Raw genomic sequence first — 18,630 nt, 5'->3', positions numbered from 1 at the left:
TCGAGCCAGCATTACCGCGACTTTCGTTTCCTTTCAATAAGGTTACTGTGGATTTTCCCTGGTGGGAACAGAATTTCCCTGAGATTTCCCTGAGTATTTCCAGACTATCCAAAATCCCTGAGAATTCCCGGTTTTCCCGGTCGGTAGACACCCTGATTAAGTGACTGTGTGGTGTGACACCAGTATTAGTGCTAACAATTTTGCTCATTGGATAAAGATTTTAAAACGACTGCATATTCAACAAAATTTTCTAAAGGAATTTGAAAAGTTGTCCCATCTGCTTGTTTTGCACAACCTATTTTTCCCTGGTTGCCCACTGATGTTCTTTCATCGCTATATGGTCTTACAAATTGTTTTCAAAAGTGACTGTTGATAGTGGCGTGGGTCGCGGGAAAGGTCAAAAGTATAATTTTTCTCTGTTCAGCATGGACATCACCGAAAACGAAATTGCACTATATTTCTAGCCTGAGATTTCATTCTATCTATGCAAAAACAGAGCATGAATGGGTTCAGAATAAACAGATATTTAATTACAAAGTAATTAGGAATGATTACTATAACACACATAAATGAACGTATTGCGACATTATTTTTGTTGCAATATAATATCGATTCCCTTGAAATAACATTGTATCGATTTGACAAATTTACAGACAGTTCTTCATAGGTGGCGTCTGAAAGGGTTAAAAGAGATCAATAACTTCATACTCTGAGGCATGTCTCATCATCCTCCAATCGTTAACTAAATAATAGCTTTTGTTGCCGTCCGCTGTGTTAAACCAACAAACCCAGGTGGTCACGGCTTAGGCAAATTTATTGTGCTTTCATGCTATAAATCACTAGAATAAACTACTGATTGAAGTTGTACAAGCTACGTGTCACTCAGATTTTGTTTACACTGAATTATCTGCAGATAGTGATATGGCTGAATATTTCTGTATATCGTGTGCATCCACTACCATATTCAACAGCGTATCTGTGTGTATTTTGTATTTGTTATCACTTGGATGCTACATATTTCTTTTTCAAAGTGGTCAGTAATATTTAGACCATGTATTGTGTTCCGCAAGACACGTTTCGATTCATAACATTGCGATTCCAAGCACTGTTTCACTTTGTGCAGTACAAATGTTGTTATTGTTGCTGAAACCCTCTTTCTGCAATGCCCTCGGGTGAAATGTAGCCACCGAATGAAGAAATAAATAAATAGCGCATCAGTAACGTGGCTTCATAACATGCACTGCACTGCATTTGTACTAATTAAGTGAAGCACATGTAGACAGTTGTGCTAGTTTGGATGGCACAGAGGGACCGACTAATTCTCCTTGAGGACATATGCATGTACATCGAAGGGGGGGGGTGGAAGCGAGATATAAACAAGGGAACCACCCAGGCCTATGAGTTCCTGCTGCTTAAATCCCCAAGAGTTCCCACAAGGATGGGCAACAGTGTGGCTGCAGACACTGCCAGATTCCACCATTACCAAATGTTAGTTGGAGCAGCTTGTAGAAAATCTATGTAACAACCGCTATATCCTATGTATGACTGCGACCACGGCAAAGGTCCACCTACCCTTAAGAATAGTCAGGCTGATCAACTTGAAGCAGTATTGCTAATGCCAGCAAACAGTTCTCAAAACCTGCTACTGCAAAAGGATATGTATTCACTTCCCGAGGCAACTTTAACTGCCTCTGTTCAAGTTGCTGTACAGTAGCAAGACAGAGACCTCAGCATGGCAATCTGCACTCTAAGCCACTACAAGCTCGTACAGTGACAGACAGGACAGAATTCAACGGGCCCTAGACGAGGTTGAATCATACACAGCAGAAGTTGTTATGAAGTGTGCTCCAAGAAAATCAAAATAAAAATATATTTGACCACCAAGAACCCTAAACCAACACAGCTCCACCACTACGTTTACTACTGCTAGATGGAGAACTTATCCAAGGAGTCGGCACTTGCTAGTGCTTGCAATGCATGTGAAAAAAATTGGCAGTGCCAGTAATACCCTTTTCAAACTCAAGTACACAATGCATAAGGTTACTAACTTTATTAAGAATTTCACATTCAACAGAGGAAATAATGGAGATAGACACTATGAAAGTAGGGAACGTCTTCGTCGTGAGCAAAATAACTTGCGCTCTCCCATTTCAAGATGTGCAACAAACGGAAATCTACCAAGCAAATTGAATAATTTTGATTGCCTGCGAGGTGGCACTTGGTCTGCCCAAAAACATAAGCACAGACTGCCTCATCGAACTAGGCATGATCAACACATTTGAGAAACTTGCTGGGGCCACACTTATGGCCCAGCACAAAGGACTCAATGCAACACACCAGGGCACTCTGTGTTGATAAGACTTAGAGTCACTGGAAAAATGTTTCCACTGAATCTAATATGACTGTGTTACCCCTCAATGCCTCAGGTATGTAAAAATGGAACCACACTTATGCCACCTGATGTAGGAGCAAGAATCCTCATGCCATGTCACATGAACCCATACTTCCAAATAAAACAGCCACAAGCCTGAGAAGCCACCCTGTGCAGAAGGCAGTAGGATGCAAACATCTACTTTACTGATACGGTCTCATCCTCAGAAGGGAGACTGCGACTTCCACTACCAGTGCACACAGCGTCCCGCAAATGCCGCCTTACGACTACTTAACAACGACCCAACAACTGGTCATGGAAGGTGTGGCTTTTCAATCTGTCATTGGAAACGAATTGGTAACCCTTGAACGTTGAGCTGCAATAGCCAGTGGGGCCATGGAGAACAGGCTCTACCCTCGGTAATCAAGCAGACTTTATTTCAATAAAGTTGTTTTCTTCTCTCTTATTTGTTGTGTCAAAACATGAGGTTAAGTTATTTTGTCTGAGTATTTCATAGATGGGTGGGAAGCAAAAGAATAGTTATACTGGTGACGTAACCTGATCATATAATTCAATAATTGCATGGTTAACGTGTCATAGTCAGTTGGAAAATTGGTTTATTGACACCTTCGTATAACTCAGGCAGTCAGTCCGTGTTTATTTTTCAGCAAATCAAGCACAGTGGTGAAAAATGGGAGATGAAGTAAACGTTTATTTGGGCACCGCCCACTGTAGGAGCAATTACAGGGCATATGTACTAGTAAAAGCAAATAGTTATACATGCAAAAGACGAATAATAAATGTCAACTTGTACAAAAGAGAGCTTTACCACATATAGCATCATATTCGTACATAGCAAAGATAATAGAAGACAATGGCATAATGGCATCGTTGTATGCTTGGTGAAAACACGACGATATACCTAATGCAGTACAATTTAAAGAATATGTACAGTTGTAAAAGAATCTAATTACAGTGGTATTATTTTAATATGTGAATTTCAATGTGTTACTGCTCATATGCATTAAGAGTTGTTGGACATGATAATTGTGGTTGGCTGTGATAATTATCAGGTTACTTTATTCAAACACAGTTCTACAATAAGGTGTGTACTATATTAAACAATATAGGAACAAACGAGATCTGTGTGCTGTGCGATTCAAGTGGTGTTGTGAAAGAATACCAAATTTGCCCTTATGCATGTTTTCTTTTTGAAGCAATTTTAGGCTCTGCACACACTTCTTTGCTCACTCTCACAATGCCCATGGGGATATCCTCATTTCATCAGGTAGTTATGTAGTGACTAGGTAATTATAAAAGAGGCCCAGCTTGCAGGTTCAAACAGAACATATAGCGCATTAGTCTCAAAGCGTCACTCGAGAAAGTACAGGTTTTGTTATGAAAATGACGAATTACAAGAAATGTTTTCTCGATTTATCAGCCTACCTTGACTTGGCCTAGGTGATAATAGAAGAATGAACACAACATTTGGTGATTACAAGAATTTTTAATGAACTAATGTTGATTATGCAAACATAGCACCCTATACGTAGAGACTAATATAAGTATACAAGATGCAGAGATGCAATGACTATGCATTCACTGCATATAAACAGTACTATGATCTGAATCTGGTGTGACAGCTGGTACTTAATGTTCTGTCTTGCTTCTTGTCCTGCATCATATGAGCCTACTCATGTCATTGTTCTCAGCTTTGCACTGTACTCAGTGCAAACCTGAGTTGCTTGATTTGAGCGGGCTTTCAGATGAAGTGCAGCTACAACTCACCTATTTATGCTATCCAGGCCATGCTCTTTTCATTTTATAAAAACATAGCTCTATATTAACTATCCAAGTTGTTAATACCTATATGACACATTCGGGTGTGCCAGTAGCTTAGGTAGAGCTTGCTATATATAATTCAGTAACATTGGTTGCCCTACACAAGCAAATATTTGTAGTGAAAGTGATCAAATGAGAACACATACATGGGTGCTCTTAACCCTTTCGGCCCTGGCGGTGTCAATTGACACCATCACACAACATTTCCCCTAGCACCTCGGAAATGATACCAAAACTACCCATTCTTGGGGGAATACTTCTTCAATGATCCCCACTGCGATTGAAACCAAAACTGTGACATGCTTGCGGAGCTGGGAGCCGCAAAGAACAAGAAGCTTGACCGAAGTCATGGGTGACGCCGAGGCAGGTCAGCTGAGGCGGGAAAGCGGTATTTTCGGATCGACGTACCGAAGCTGTTTCAATGAGTATCACACTGAAAAATGAGACGTGGTTCACATTTTGTGTACTCTAGTGAATAGCAGTAAAAAAGATGTCATTTTTGTCATTGCACTACCGCTGAGCCATGATGACCTAATTTGATGTCATGTCTATAAATCCAATAATACTTGCACCACTGGCTCAATTTTTCGTTTGTGGTCTTCTGAGGTCATAACTACTAGGAACACACGCACAAAAAATGTCCCCGACCAAAATAAAAAATCCAGGGCTGAAAGGGTTAACAGCTACCACAGTCATTAGTCAATCATTCTCGGATTTCATCATTGCTGAGAGCAGTATCATACATGCCATGGCACTGCTTATTGTTGTGCACTTTGATAATGTACTATGCATTGTTTAATTGTTGTGTGAAGTATGGCTAGGTATATTAAAGGGACAGCGGAAACCATTGAGACCAGCAACAAGAAATGTGAATATTATGTTCACTGCAAACACTTTACGTTGGCATCAATATAAATATTCACTTTTATGTAAGTACTGTATTCTTGAAAACGTGTGACAAGCAGCTATGTATAACAATCATTAGATAAGTTATAAGAAATTTCATGCATACATTACTTTCACTTAAATGCTCCATCAAGCTTACCACTTCGGTATGTAGAACATCTTTATGCACAGTAAGAACTTCAGGCATGGGTGGACAGATTTTGTGTTTCTGGTAGAGTAGAACTATTGTGTTCAGAAAATATACAAGTTGCAAGAATTAAATTTCCACAAGGTTGTTTTTTTGTGCTGCAGTTTCTCTGTGTGGTTTTATATGTGAAGAAAAAGATGATAGCAAGAGAAGAGAGAAAGAGATAACATTAGCTTGTGTCCAGCAGTTTCTGGCAATAAATGGGCACCTAAATAGTGACTAGTAACCCATGGGCCCAGGGCCGTCTTTAGCCAATGGGATGGCCCAGAGTTGCTCTTTCCAGGCTGACATGAGGTTCAAGCCACTAGGTTCAAGCATTATTGGTTTAGTGGAGGCACCGGGTCCCCACTTGCTGCATAGCAATTGTCGGATGCGTAGGGGTATACTGGGCTCTTCCCAGTCGGTAATGACTTTAGATCTCCCTGTAGTTAACTGTGCAGTTCCCTCTTGACCTTAGAGGGAGCACCTTGGTGGCTTGTAATGTAATTGCTCAAGCAATGGCATGAGCCGCCTTATTTATGGGAAGGTATAGTGTACAGGTGCCCGATCATTTGGACAGAATTTGCTGTTCGGTCAGCGAGATGCACCCCTGGTGAAGTTGCAGAGTGAGGTTTTGGAGTTGCTGATTACATATCTGACATAACCTTAATGAAAACCGGCAGATGATGGAGCCAAGCAAGGTATAGGAGACGTTAATTGTACTGTTTTAAGTGTATCACTGTAAAAATTGTGATATAGATGTGAAGAAAGTAAAGTGGACGAAAAGACAACTTGCCGCCATCAGGGACCGAACCTGCAACCTTCGGATAACGTGCTCAATGCTCTACCGTAGCTCAATTGGTAGAGCATTTGGCGTGTTATCCGAAGGATAGCAGGTTTGGTCCCTGACGGCGGCAAGTTGTCATTTTGTCTACTTTACTTCCTTCACATCTATATCACAATTTGTACAGTGTTACACTTAAAACAGTACAATTAATGTCCCCTATACCCTTGGCTTCATTATGTGCTGGTTTTCGTTAAGGTTGTGTGAAGCAAAGAAATGAGCCCTCAAAATTGCCTTCTTTCATTGATTACATATTTGGCTCACGTGGAAGGCACTGCGAATGCAATGGGCAATTCCTCGACTCCCTAGGCGTTTTCAGCTCACATTGAGCCTCCCACTTTGGGATCGCCATGTGTTACAATGGACACGTTGCAAAGAGCTATGAACATTGTCACATCATTCCTGTATTTTTATTCTGTGGTTTGGGGTGAATCTTTCTAGGTAGGGGGAGTAATTAAAGATATCTGCGTACATTATGGGGAATATTCGCCCTTATGCTGTCTCATGCTGTGTAGTTCATTATGTCGATAAGTTCATTGAGTATGTGTGTGCCCATAGGACTCCGCGTGAGTTGTAATATTGCACTATCTTTAGTGACCACTATCTATAGTAGTCTTCCCTGGCATTTGGAGTTTGGTACGGTGTTGCACACAGCTCATGATAATGAAGGCCTGCACTAGGCGTACCAAGTTGGCCTCTTTCATGGCAGCATGACAACTGGATATCCTTTAGATAATTAAGCCACATCATTTGTTTGGCATATGGTTTAGCCTGTGTATGGTGTATTGCACAGTTTTTTCCTATCTGACCATTGCTGTCACCTACCCACAACATGATGCTGTAAGCTTGCAGGCCATGCTGTAATGCTTTCATGCTATTCAGTTCTTCCAGTAAGCGTATACATTCAGCACAAAGGAAGACGGAACCAATCCCGAAGGTGTTCGCCAGCTTTTGAATTCTATGTCACCTTATCTGATCTCCGTAGATAGGGGGTGGGTGCTCGAGCCGACATTTCGACAAGTGGACTTGTCTTCTTCAAGGCTGGAACTGATTTCAGTTCCAGCCAAGTCCACTTGTCGAAACGTCGGCTCGAGCACCCACCCCCTGTTTACGGATTTTTTTCATCGCAAGCTTCCATCTTTCACTTCCTGCCGTTTTTTTTGGATCTGATCTGATCTTCCCTGTTACGATTACCATCGCATGGTACACATATGGTTGTCCTTACATACATATACGTATACGTTTAGCTTCTGTATCTTCTCTATAGCAGCCTTGTGTGTGATGTTGTCAAAGGCCTTCGTGAGACTCATTCTAACGGTTGCTTTGGTATGCAATATCTGCAATCACACGTCTATTATGTAGGGTTCAATTTGTAGCATAATGTTGTGTGCGGAGAGTTTTGGCCTGAACCTGATCACGGTACGCAGGAAAAGATCGCGGTCATCAGTGCCTCAAGCTACGTACGTAGCTTCTGGCTTGGTATGACCATTTCAGCATGTCAACAAAATAACATTAATGCGATCTGAATGTACTTAATCATATGAGCATTACATAATAGGCTTGCCTGTGTTCGATGTTATTGATATAGGCCGGAGGTGATCTTGTTGCACCTCTTTTCTTGGCTTTGGGATAATTACCATCTGTGCAGTTTACCACTTATGTATGTGGATGTCTTGCTTGCCAGCATTCGATCAGGTACTGGGTGGGAGCCATGATAGAATCATCACAAAGATTTTGCCACATCTTGTTAATGATTCTGGCGGGGCTGGGCATGGATTACATGAAGAACCTAATTAGTTTCACCCTGTTCTCCCCTCAATTATCGGGCTGTGTAGGTCCCAGTTTTTCTTCCCAGCTGTACGGGTAATTGTTCCTTGGTTGTACAACTTAAGTATCGCGACTATTTCTTTTGACGTCTTCCTCAGTATGTGATAACTGTTACCAAGAAAAAAAACGTCGCATGTATCCATGTATTTTATCTGGACAGAGTAAGAAAAGAACACAGCTACTCAACAGGCTTGCACAGTATTAGAAAGGAGAGGATGCCAGTCTGATGCTGTAACTTCAGATAACAAATGTAACAACTTCGAATAGAAACTCATATACGTAGGCATGCGCAGAAGGACGGCAGGGGGGCACCCCCCCCCCCTCCTAGTCACCTAAGAAGAGGGGGGGGCACAAAGTCTGCCCCACACATTTACTTAATATGGAGGTGGGGGGGGGGGCGCCACGATGAACCTTCGCCCCCCCCTCCCCTGAAGGGGAACCCTGAGCACGCCTATGCTCATATATCTATCAGTCAAAAGGACGGCCAAGAACAGTGACAATAATTTGAGCAGGCACTCGTGCTTTGCCATGGCCGCGGACAATTATGACGCAAGGTTGAACGGCTTTGGGAGAACTAGGATATACGAGTGAACCTTGTGAAAATTCTCCTACTTGCAGCTCTTTTTCTTTTTTAGCATCGTGCCTTTGTGGCTAACTGTGTAGATTCTGCAGTGCTAGCTGGAAAGAAAACAGGCAATTTGTGCAAGTGAGCGTTTGTTTTCACTGCATTTCAGAACGGTGCCATCGGTGGCAGGGGTCGCCGTTAGTTTATGGCACTGCATGCCCCCCCCCCCCCCCCGCCCGCCTCCCCATTGCCAGCACTGCGCACTTCTATGATACGAAGAGGAAGAAATTTTATTCATGACCAACACGTCTGCACGTCACGATCGATGGCCTGATCGTCGTGAGCGTGCAGCACGTTTGCCACCGACTTTCGAGTAAATATCGCCAAATGACGAGCAAAAAGTCGCCAAAAGTCGCCATTTTTTTACAAATTTCGCCAAAAAAGTCGCCATTCTAGATATGTGCGTCATACCTAGTAATAACAGTTTCCTCTCACGAATAGCCTCGTAGAATACAGTACCATCCAAGACCCTTAAATTATATTGACGTTTCTCAATGCCAGTCGTATGGCCCGCTTTACCATGGGATTGCATGGTGCTGCTTCTCCGACTAGCCGCAAGATGTGCGTGGTGGCGCAAGGGTGAATGAATGAAACAGTCACGATATCCTTCCATCCCTGTCCGCTCGTTTCAAAGGTAGAAGTGTGGTAAACATTGGGCGAAAACCGTGAAAGCGTTGTTTGTAGCCAGCTTTACGCGAACATTATGAATTAAGAGGTTTAAAAGGTTTATTGAAGGTAAGACGACAGAATTCTTACAGGAACCGATCATTGGTGAGCCTTACACCTTTTCAGTGTGAACTAATACGATAAAGGACGTCACCGACCCTTTCTATAGTCCCTTATATCTACACGCGTCAATCCGATGCGTTATTAATGAACAGGTAGAAAATATAAAATGTTATATAGCAATTGTTTTCATTGCACACGCTCACCGAGAACACTGGGAAATGCCTCAATAAATATTTTTTATTGCACAAATAGCCGCATATCCGCCTCCCTTCGCTATTCTAAAACCGTCTTTACGAGCTGAATTAGGGGTACTGCAACAGTGAATAAGTCGCCGAGCTATTCATAACAGTTGGAGCTTTGGCGGAACAAATGGTTGGAACCTTCAGCCCCTTCAGAAGCGAAACTTCAGAGAAGCTTAAAGCGCCGAAAGCTATTAACTTATAGTCAAACGCTGCCCCCTCGCGGTTTACATTTTGCTGGAATGTCTCTGGGGGACGTTGACGTATCTCCTGCCTCTAGATGAATTGAGGTACGCACGAGTTACAGGACGGACATACGGAATGACGCGTAATGTGCACATTCTAATCTTGGGTATAAAACCAAGAAAAATACAGAGAATGTTGCCGCTCATTCGTTGGGAAGACACTGAGCTTAGGATGTATAACTCAGTGGAGACCTAAGCCGAAAATCGCCAAAAATTCGCCATGTCGCCATTCATACTTTTAGGTCGCCACGGGCCCCTCAAATCCGCCAATTTGGCGAAAAGTAGCCACCATTGGCAACCCTGGCGTGCAGCTCTGTTGCTGCGACAGGTTCCCTACCTAAATCATCGCATTAGAGACACGTGCAGGGACGCCGTGTTCTTGCACGTTGACGCGCACACACACCTTCAAACGCTGCGATGTCGCGCCGAACGCGACCTAGCGCAGATGGGCTGATTGTTGCTGAGATGCGGCAGCAATAACGGAATTTCAACTATTGTACAGCGTAAAGCCCCTCTATACAGCGTTTCGGGCGTCCATGACCGCAACCATGCAACTCGTGCCGCTGTAGAACAGAAGGTAACCGTGCAAATGCTTTGTTTACGTCAAAATGCGGAAAATTAAACCCACATGGGCAAAAGTATATGTTTGAGTCGTCTGCTGGTGATAGTCGCCGCCATCGAACACAGCTGCAGTGACGAACGGTTGCCAGCACTTCGCGAACATCGCGTCGGCCAATCAGCGCGCGCATGCTGTCCGCTCGTGCGGTCCCACCGAGGACTGTTGCGGAAGCCTCACGGCTCGAAAGGCGGAACGGAGCAGAAAAACGGAGCGGAAACGGACGTGCGGTGGCAGCGCGGTGAGGCCTTTAACGCGCTGGACGCATGGTCCTCTGCATCGACCGCTCCTGGATTTTATCCAGGAACTATCCTCTTAATTTAGCTTATGCCGTAGGGCATACTGGCGCCAATAAAAAAAAACTTGCCCTCGCCTTTTTTTCTATTGTACTGTGTACTGTGTACTGTGTGCGTAGGGTTATGTACTGTGTGCGTACTGTGTACTGTGTTGTACTGTGTATTGTACTGTGTGCGTAGGGTTATGTGTATACATGCTATTGTTTTTGCCGTGTGACGTTCCTTCGTATGATACAGCTGTTATTATTTTGTCATTATTACGCGTTTTAATGTACCCCGGTCTTCTAACAGATATGGCGAAGCGAGCGGAAGTGTATACATTCCTAAAATTTTTTTAATGAACTACCTCAACAGTTCTTTCTCGCTACTTCAAAAACTCAGTTGGAGTTATTCTCCGAGTTATGAAATTACAATTGCTCTTTGTCCCTTTTCTGTTCTTTTTATTTATTTATTGCCTGTGAACAAGCATTTGTGTCAACGATTCGTTGACTCGGAGCGAACGTTTTCTTTAGCGAAAATACTAGGCCCATGGCCGACTAGGATACACCACAAAGCAATGAAAGTGCTCCAGCGTTTTTTTGAAGACACTAATATTTGCGATGGCTACTGAGTTCTTGAACTTGTAGGACTATATATATATATATACATATATATATAAGGAATGAAGAAAGAAACTACGACTTTCGTTGGTTTGGCACTGTATATTTTCACTAACGTTTCGTCTGGTGGACCAGACTTTGTCAAAGACGAAACTTTGTCCACCAGACGAAACGTTAGTGAAAATATACAGTGCCAAACCAACGAAAGTCGTAGTTTCTTTCTTCATTCCTTATTCTATCGGGGTCCACGCGATTCTTTTCCCACTACTATATATATATATATATATATATATATATATATATATATTCGTTCCTTATCTTTTGTCCTAACAACTATGTGGAAAGGGGTAGCCGTCACCAAGCAATGGTGACAACTCTCATTTATTTTCTATTTCAATAAAACAAAAAAAAATGGGCGGGAGCTCATTCAGCAGCCACTACCAAATGATGTCAGGAAATATGCCATTGTCATTAAAGTGAAAAGTACACAGTCACTGCATACTGCCCGTTTTAAGATATGGGGCAGAAACATGGAGGATAACAAAGCAACCAGAGAAAAAGTTGAGGCTTGCAATGGAACAGGAAATGACAGAAGTAACATCAACCCTTTGAGGGTCGATTTTTTTCACGAAATGCGTACCAAAAATGCGTTTTTTTATTGCTGCATTAAATTCTTCAGACGAATCTATTTAAGAAAAAAAATTGTCTAAAATTTTTCGGGGTGACCGTACAGTGACGAAAAATCATTTCGGTTGTTGCATACACACAGTTCATTCATGAGTAACAGCAAGACAAATTCTAAAAAAAAAGCTAGGCTTTTGCAAATAGTAAACTTTAGGTTCGAAGCAAATTCGAGGTGAATAGTGATTTGGTCAAATAATTTGGATCAAATTCGAAAAAGCCACGTGTTTTAAACATACAGGCATGATGTACATGTACGCCTTTGACCGTCTTGTGGCTGCTGCGGCTAACATACATAAAGAAAAATGACCATATTTGTCATGACCCAACTAACCTGCACAATAAAAATATTTTTAAAAATTGAAACAAGGCATGTGCAAATGTCATTCTTTTTGGTTCAAAGGGAAGTGGAAGCAACTTTAAATAGTAGCACGATCTGACTTTCGGTAGAATGCAAGTGATAACCTGTAAAATATGTTACGTTTTAAAATTTACTAAGAGCATATAGGTCGGTGCAACCAGCCTTTAAATTTAGAAAATGATGAATCAATGTGAGGGTAATTCGTTCATTTAGCCTTGAAGTGGGGCTTAGCGACAGCGCACATTTACCCTGGCAAGAAATATTCACGGTACAGCACCCCTGCACATCAGTGAAACCACCTTTACAGGGGGTTAAATGCGGTTTATACGTCAATTCGTTCATTTCGAATACGTCGAAATTTAGAATAATTTAAATTGATTTCGAAGCAAATTCGAATACTGTAATATTCGTTCGAATATTCGAACTGCTCGAATATTCGCACAAGCCTAAAAAAAAACCTGTACGACTGATGAAAAATTATGCATGAAAAGAAACGTCTGTGTATTTCACAGACGTACAAAAATATGTGCATGAAGTGGCGTTAAGTGGAAACACGGGGGCAGAAACGCCACTTTTGATCCAGTCAGCATCGTCGCGCTGTGCATGCTTTTGAGATGTCGCTCACTCATCAAAATCCGAGCCTTAACTCGTAACTCCTTGTATGACAGGCTGACATTTACTGAATCAGATTCTGATTTGGCAATCAAGCGGCAATTCGGAGGAATCACCACTAGACTCACTTGCAGCAGAGAAACCGGCGGGCCCTTTCACAGTGAAAGCAAACTGTTCGGGTGAGCACACTGAAGAAACTGTGTAGTTTTGAGTGCGTCTGAAATGCGAAAGCAAGTCCAAAACCTATCATAATCCTTCATCTTATCACCAAGGAGACGGAAGCAGTTTTTGTGAGTCCCCGAAACAGGAAACGCAACCACAGCAGCATCGTTTGTGTCAGTCAGCACCTGCACGGAAACAGGCATAAATGCGTACCAGGGAGTAATAAACGAGAAAGCAACAAATAGGTCACTTGTGGAAAGATTCTAAAGCGAAAAGTTCTGCAGGCGCAACAAGCGGAAACTGGCCGAAGAATGAAACTGAAACTGTAGTAAAGGGCAAAAAAAAAGGAGAAACATCGGCACAAGGAAAAAACTCCACGTATTCCCGCAGTGTGATTGAAAAAGGTGCACATTTTAAACATAGAGGCATGACGTACATGTACACCTTCGACCGTCTTGTGGCTGTTGCAGATCACATGCATGCACATCTTTGACCCTCAAAGGGTTAAGAGATCGGAGGAAGCTAGAATGGGTCAGGGAAAAAATAAGGATAGCGGATATCCTAGTTAACACCTGGACTGGCCACATAATGTGTAGGACAGATAGCCGGTGGTCAGTTAGAGCAACAGAATGGTTACCAAGGGATGGGAAACGCAGTTGAGGAAGGTTAGATGGAGAGTCGAAAATAAGAAGTCGGCAGAGATAAAATGGAATCAGCTCGTACAGGGTAGGGAAAGGCCTTCGTCCTGCGATGATGATGATGAGTTGTGATCACAGTAAAGTCTTAGAAAAAAAATCGTCAGGGTGATGCAGATATGGGAGCTAGAAGGGCTCCCTGCGCCAGTAGGCCCGGATGGGCTGAGCGGAGGAGGGTGACGGCGGCCTCGACGCTTGTTGGACCAAGTGGCGACGGTGGTAACTGGGGAACGCAGTTATGGATGGTTACCGCAAGGAGGCGGCTGCGGTGGAGGGGGCCGTCCTGATGTGTGCACCGTGAGATCTCCGGGACTCGGCATAGTGGACACAGGATTCGGGTCTCCTCGGCCATGTAAACGCGTGACGGGTCAGAGAGGAGTCCGTGGAACCGCCTCAGAGCGTCGAGGGGTGGGTCACATGTGAGAGGTCTAGGCCGGAGCTCCCGAGGCAGGCGGGATATCCATGCCACGAGGGGGTTGGCTGAGTTGAGCACTGCCCAGATGGTGACTGTGCGGACATGGCCTCTCAAAGGCAGGCGGCGAGGGCCACGAACGGCTTAAAATCGGTCCCAGGGGAGCTGATCGGGAGCGGGACCTGCTGGAGGACGTCTGTGAAGGTCGCTGGGCACGATGCATCTGGAGAGCACGCGAAGCATGGCTTAGAGAGTGTGGGGGTGCTAGCACCCCCTGTAAAGTCGTCTGCGCCTCATGGTGCATGCGCATCTTGCGTAGTGGATATAGTTAGGATTAACAGCTTCCGAGCAAGATGCGGCACTGTGCTCGCGCGATGTAGGCTTAGCGTGGTGGCGCTAGGCAGCGCCGCCTGGGAGGTTAGGCCGGCGTGCAGAGGAAACAGCAGCGAGTATTTGGGGTTTGTTAGCGTGCATGGATGAACGTCTCCCGCGGTGGGACTGTGGAGGGCGATGCCGCGGCTTGTTTCCCGCAGACCCCTCGTGGCGAGTCTAACCGTCATGGTAGGGCTTGAGGCGCTCCACACTGACAATGTCACGCCCTCGACGGCACATGTCCAAAGATGGTTCAATGGGTTCGATCAGGTAATTGACCGGGGATGTGCATCCGACGACACGGTAGGGGCCTTCGTATTTGGGCAGTAGTTTGGAAGAGAGGCCACTTGCAGTGGTAGGAACCGAGAGCCATACGAACGCTCCAGGGAGGAACGTGGGCGCAGAAGTGTTGGTGTCATCGCAAGTGCTCTTCTGCCGCTCTTGGTCACGCATAGTAAAGGTCTTGGCAAGCTCACGACACTCCTCAGCAAGTCTGGCTATGGCAGAAATAGGTGCACACTCAGATCGACCTGGCTTGTACGGAAGGATTGTGTCGATGGTGCGTGACGGGTGCCTGCTGTACAATAAGAAAAAAGGTGAGAAACCAGTGGTGCTTTGAGGGGCAGTATTGTAGGCGTAGGTGACGAAAGGCAGAATGGCATCCCAATTTGTGTGATCGGCGACGACGTACATCGAGAGCATGTCACTGAGCGTGCAGTTAAAGCGTTCGGTGAGCCCATTCGTCTGTGAGTGGTAAGCAGTAGTTTTGCAGTGAACAATGTTCACTGCAACACGGCCTCGATCGCTGAGCAGCTCCTGGGGTGGACCGTGGCGTAGCATGAACCGGTGGAGCAGGAAGGAGGCTACCAATAATTGATGTATTTGGCATTCCACCATTCTACTATCAGGTACAAAAAGGAATGGTTGTACGACTGTTTGCTGCTGAAGATAAGGTCGTGTGTGTACACATTCCTTCATGAGAATGGTTGTCTTCCCCTACCACACCCTCGCACCGTGTACACCTACATGAGAAACTTGAAGGTAGAATTTGGTTTTGATGAATTTGTTTGGTATATTGAGACAAAAACTTCAAGACATGCCCGAGAGAGAGAACATAAAGGTATGGTAAATGTTTGAAGCTATAACAGCTTGATCAAATTTGATGCATGTAATTTGGAGACCAATTTAAACTGTGGAAATACCGTGAAACAAGTTTTCTGTTCGTTTTATTTTTCCATTTTCATTTTTCGCAGGAGTTTTGATGTTTGATAAAATGAGTGTGAGAAAGAGTGTCCACATGTGTGAATCAGACATGGCCCTACTTGGCAAAGTTGATTTGGCGAGCATACCAGACCGTCGGATCAATTTAAAGACGGAGACCACGTACTGGTTTTCTTGTTTCAACCTTTCCTTGGAAGATGGTCGCAAACAGCTGGCACTTTTTGTACTTCGAGTGCAGCCCCAGGGCACACATAGCAAAGCTGCTACTGCAATGCATAGCACATCTTTTCAATGCTGGTGCTTTTGTAGATGTAAAGTAGAGAGGTGGGCGAGTTGGAACTGATGCATTTTGAAAACTTCTCAGCGCAAACAGGACGGAGCACAAAGAAGAGGACACAAGACAGCGCTCGTCTTGTGTCCTCTTCTTTGTGCTCCGTCCCGTTCGCGCTGAGAAGTTTTGTAGATGCTGTCACATGTGACACTTCTACATCCAATAGATCAGCTTTGCGCTCCTTGGGTAAATAAATTTAAGCACCTCAGTCACATCAGTGTAATGTACGACTCATGGTGTTCGACAATAATTATCGTAACACTGCAATTTTATTCAGGTATCAGCGGTGACATCAGCAGCCTTAGCACTTCATTTCCGCACCCCTGTGATCCATCACGAGTAGTGCACACGGTGATTGATCCACCTCATATTTTCAAGTGCATCCGAAACAACCTTTTGAAAGTCGGAAAATTTCTGGTAAAAAACTACGCTTTCATGTTCATGTTGCAAATCAAACTCTCTTGTGAAAAGTGTGTTTTTTCTCCCAACAGCTGCCTGGTGACCAAGAAGTACGTCGAACCCACTCATAACGATCCCAGATATAACGATCTATCGGTTATAATGACCATATTTCGGTGCGCTTACGATTTTCCTATGCTACCCATTGAAATTGCGTCCACATATAGCAAACATTTTTCAAAGCCTCCTACATTTACAACAAACACTTCAGACACGGTCGCGGTAAAAATATGGCGTATACGAAGAAAAAAAAGTTAAAGTAGGCCTTCTAAAGCATGAGAGGCGCACGCTCGCGCGTACCCCGGTCCAGTTTACTCGTGACGAAGATACCCGAGATCGGCGAGCACCGCACGCGCTTACTTCGGACGCTACGAGCGAGGTCGCTCGCTTTCCGGTCGTTTCTTCAGTGGCAGAATGGCAGAGGGGAATAAAAAAAGAAAGAAATAGTAGGCAGCATGAAGCCTTGCAGTCAGCTTTCGCACGGCAACCTTTCCTGGCGCCCATAGGCGTGCGCAGGGTTCCCCATCAGGGGGGGCAAAGGTTCATCGCAGCGCCCCCCCCTCCAGGGGCGTAGCCAGAAATTTTTTTCGGGGGGGGTTCAACCATACTTTATGTATGTTCGTGTGTGCGTTTGTATGTGTGCGCGTATATATCCGCAAGCAAAACTGAAAAATTTCGGGGGGGGGGGGTTTCAACCCCCCAACCCCCCCTTGGCTACGCCCCTGCCCCCCTCCCTACTAAGTCAATGTATGGGACAGGTTTTGCGCCCCCCCCCCTCTTAGGTGACTAGAAGGGTCAATGTACGGTGCAGATTTTGCGCCCCCCCCCCCTCTTAGGTGATTAGGGGGGGGCGGACGCCCCCCCCCCCTGGCCCCCCTGTGCGCACGCCTATGCTGGCGCCGTTCTCTGCAGCTACGACCGCCTACGATGAGCCTATGCCTTGGAACGCAAGAATCCATAAAATGCAATAAGCGATGACCGCGATAACTTTTCGGCGCTTAAATGTTCACTGCGTCGACGTCACAATGTGCCGCAAAATGTCTTTCATCTTTTCGGTAATGGCAGAGACCGGCCGATCAATGATTACGACTTCCGCGCGATTGCGGCGATTCCTTCACGGACAAGCATCAGAAGAGAGCGAAGGCGATGTGGCGGCCGGCGATGAACGTGCCATTATGATTTATCGCCGACAACCTTATCAGTCATCTGCAGCTATCGGCTTGGCTGCACGTGTGGCGTAAACAGTTCGGGGTGACGGCGGTACAAGCAGTACAAGCGCGCGATGCCGTTGCCGTTCGAAAGTTCGCTTCCGCCGCGCCGTGCGAAAAGTGCGAGTCCCTTCGTGTAAACGAAACTAGCTCGCTAGTGTTGAGCGACACAGGCACCGAGAAACGTTGATGCACTTACAGCGAGCGTATACAGCGTGTTTTATTAGGCGGCAACCCAAGCGCGCCGCGCCTGTCGTGCAGGGCCGTCAGAGAGTGCGCGTAGAGTGCGCGTTACTTCCAAAATGCTTGTCTTCGCCACGTTGAACGAACAGGCCGCTCGTCGCACCCGTGCACGCTCCGAAGTGAAGCGGGCCCAAAGAGCGCACAAATGCGTGTACAAATGCAAGCGGCCCGGCAGTGATGGCGTGAGCCGAGTAGGCGACGCGCTGCACGCAACTAGCCAGGGATGATCGGCTCCACGTAGCGGTACAGCGGTTCAATGAAACGTTGTCGCTTCACTGCAAAGGCGGTTTAATTCACTCGTACACGCAGCGGGCCTCGCTTCACAACGCGTAGAGGCCTAACTTCTCACCGGAGTTGTTAGCACTTTTCAATAAAAATGCGCAGAAAAAAAAGCGGCTTCGTCGCTAAATGCATGTTTTTGAGGGCGAGTCCATTTACAACGAACTACTGATATAACGACCAGTTTTCGCGGCACTTTCGAGTTCGTTATAAACGGGTTCGACTCTATTTCATTTCAATTATTCCGCTGTGCAGGAGTATGAGGAACAACAGGCAGGGCTCCGCGCAG

The sequence above is a fragment of the Rhipicephalus sanguineus genome, chromosome 5 (genome assembly GCF_013339695.2).
Source record: "Rhipicephalus sanguineus isolate Rsan-2018 chromosome 5, BIME_Rsan_1.4, whole genome shotgun sequence".
Classification (NCBI taxonomy): domain Eukaryota; kingdom Metazoa; phylum Arthropoda; class Arachnida; order Ixodida; family Ixodidae; genus Rhipicephalus; species Rhipicephalus sanguineus.
The sequence above is the reverse complement of the archived record's forward strand: the minus strand, read 5'-3'. Positions refer to the sequence as shown.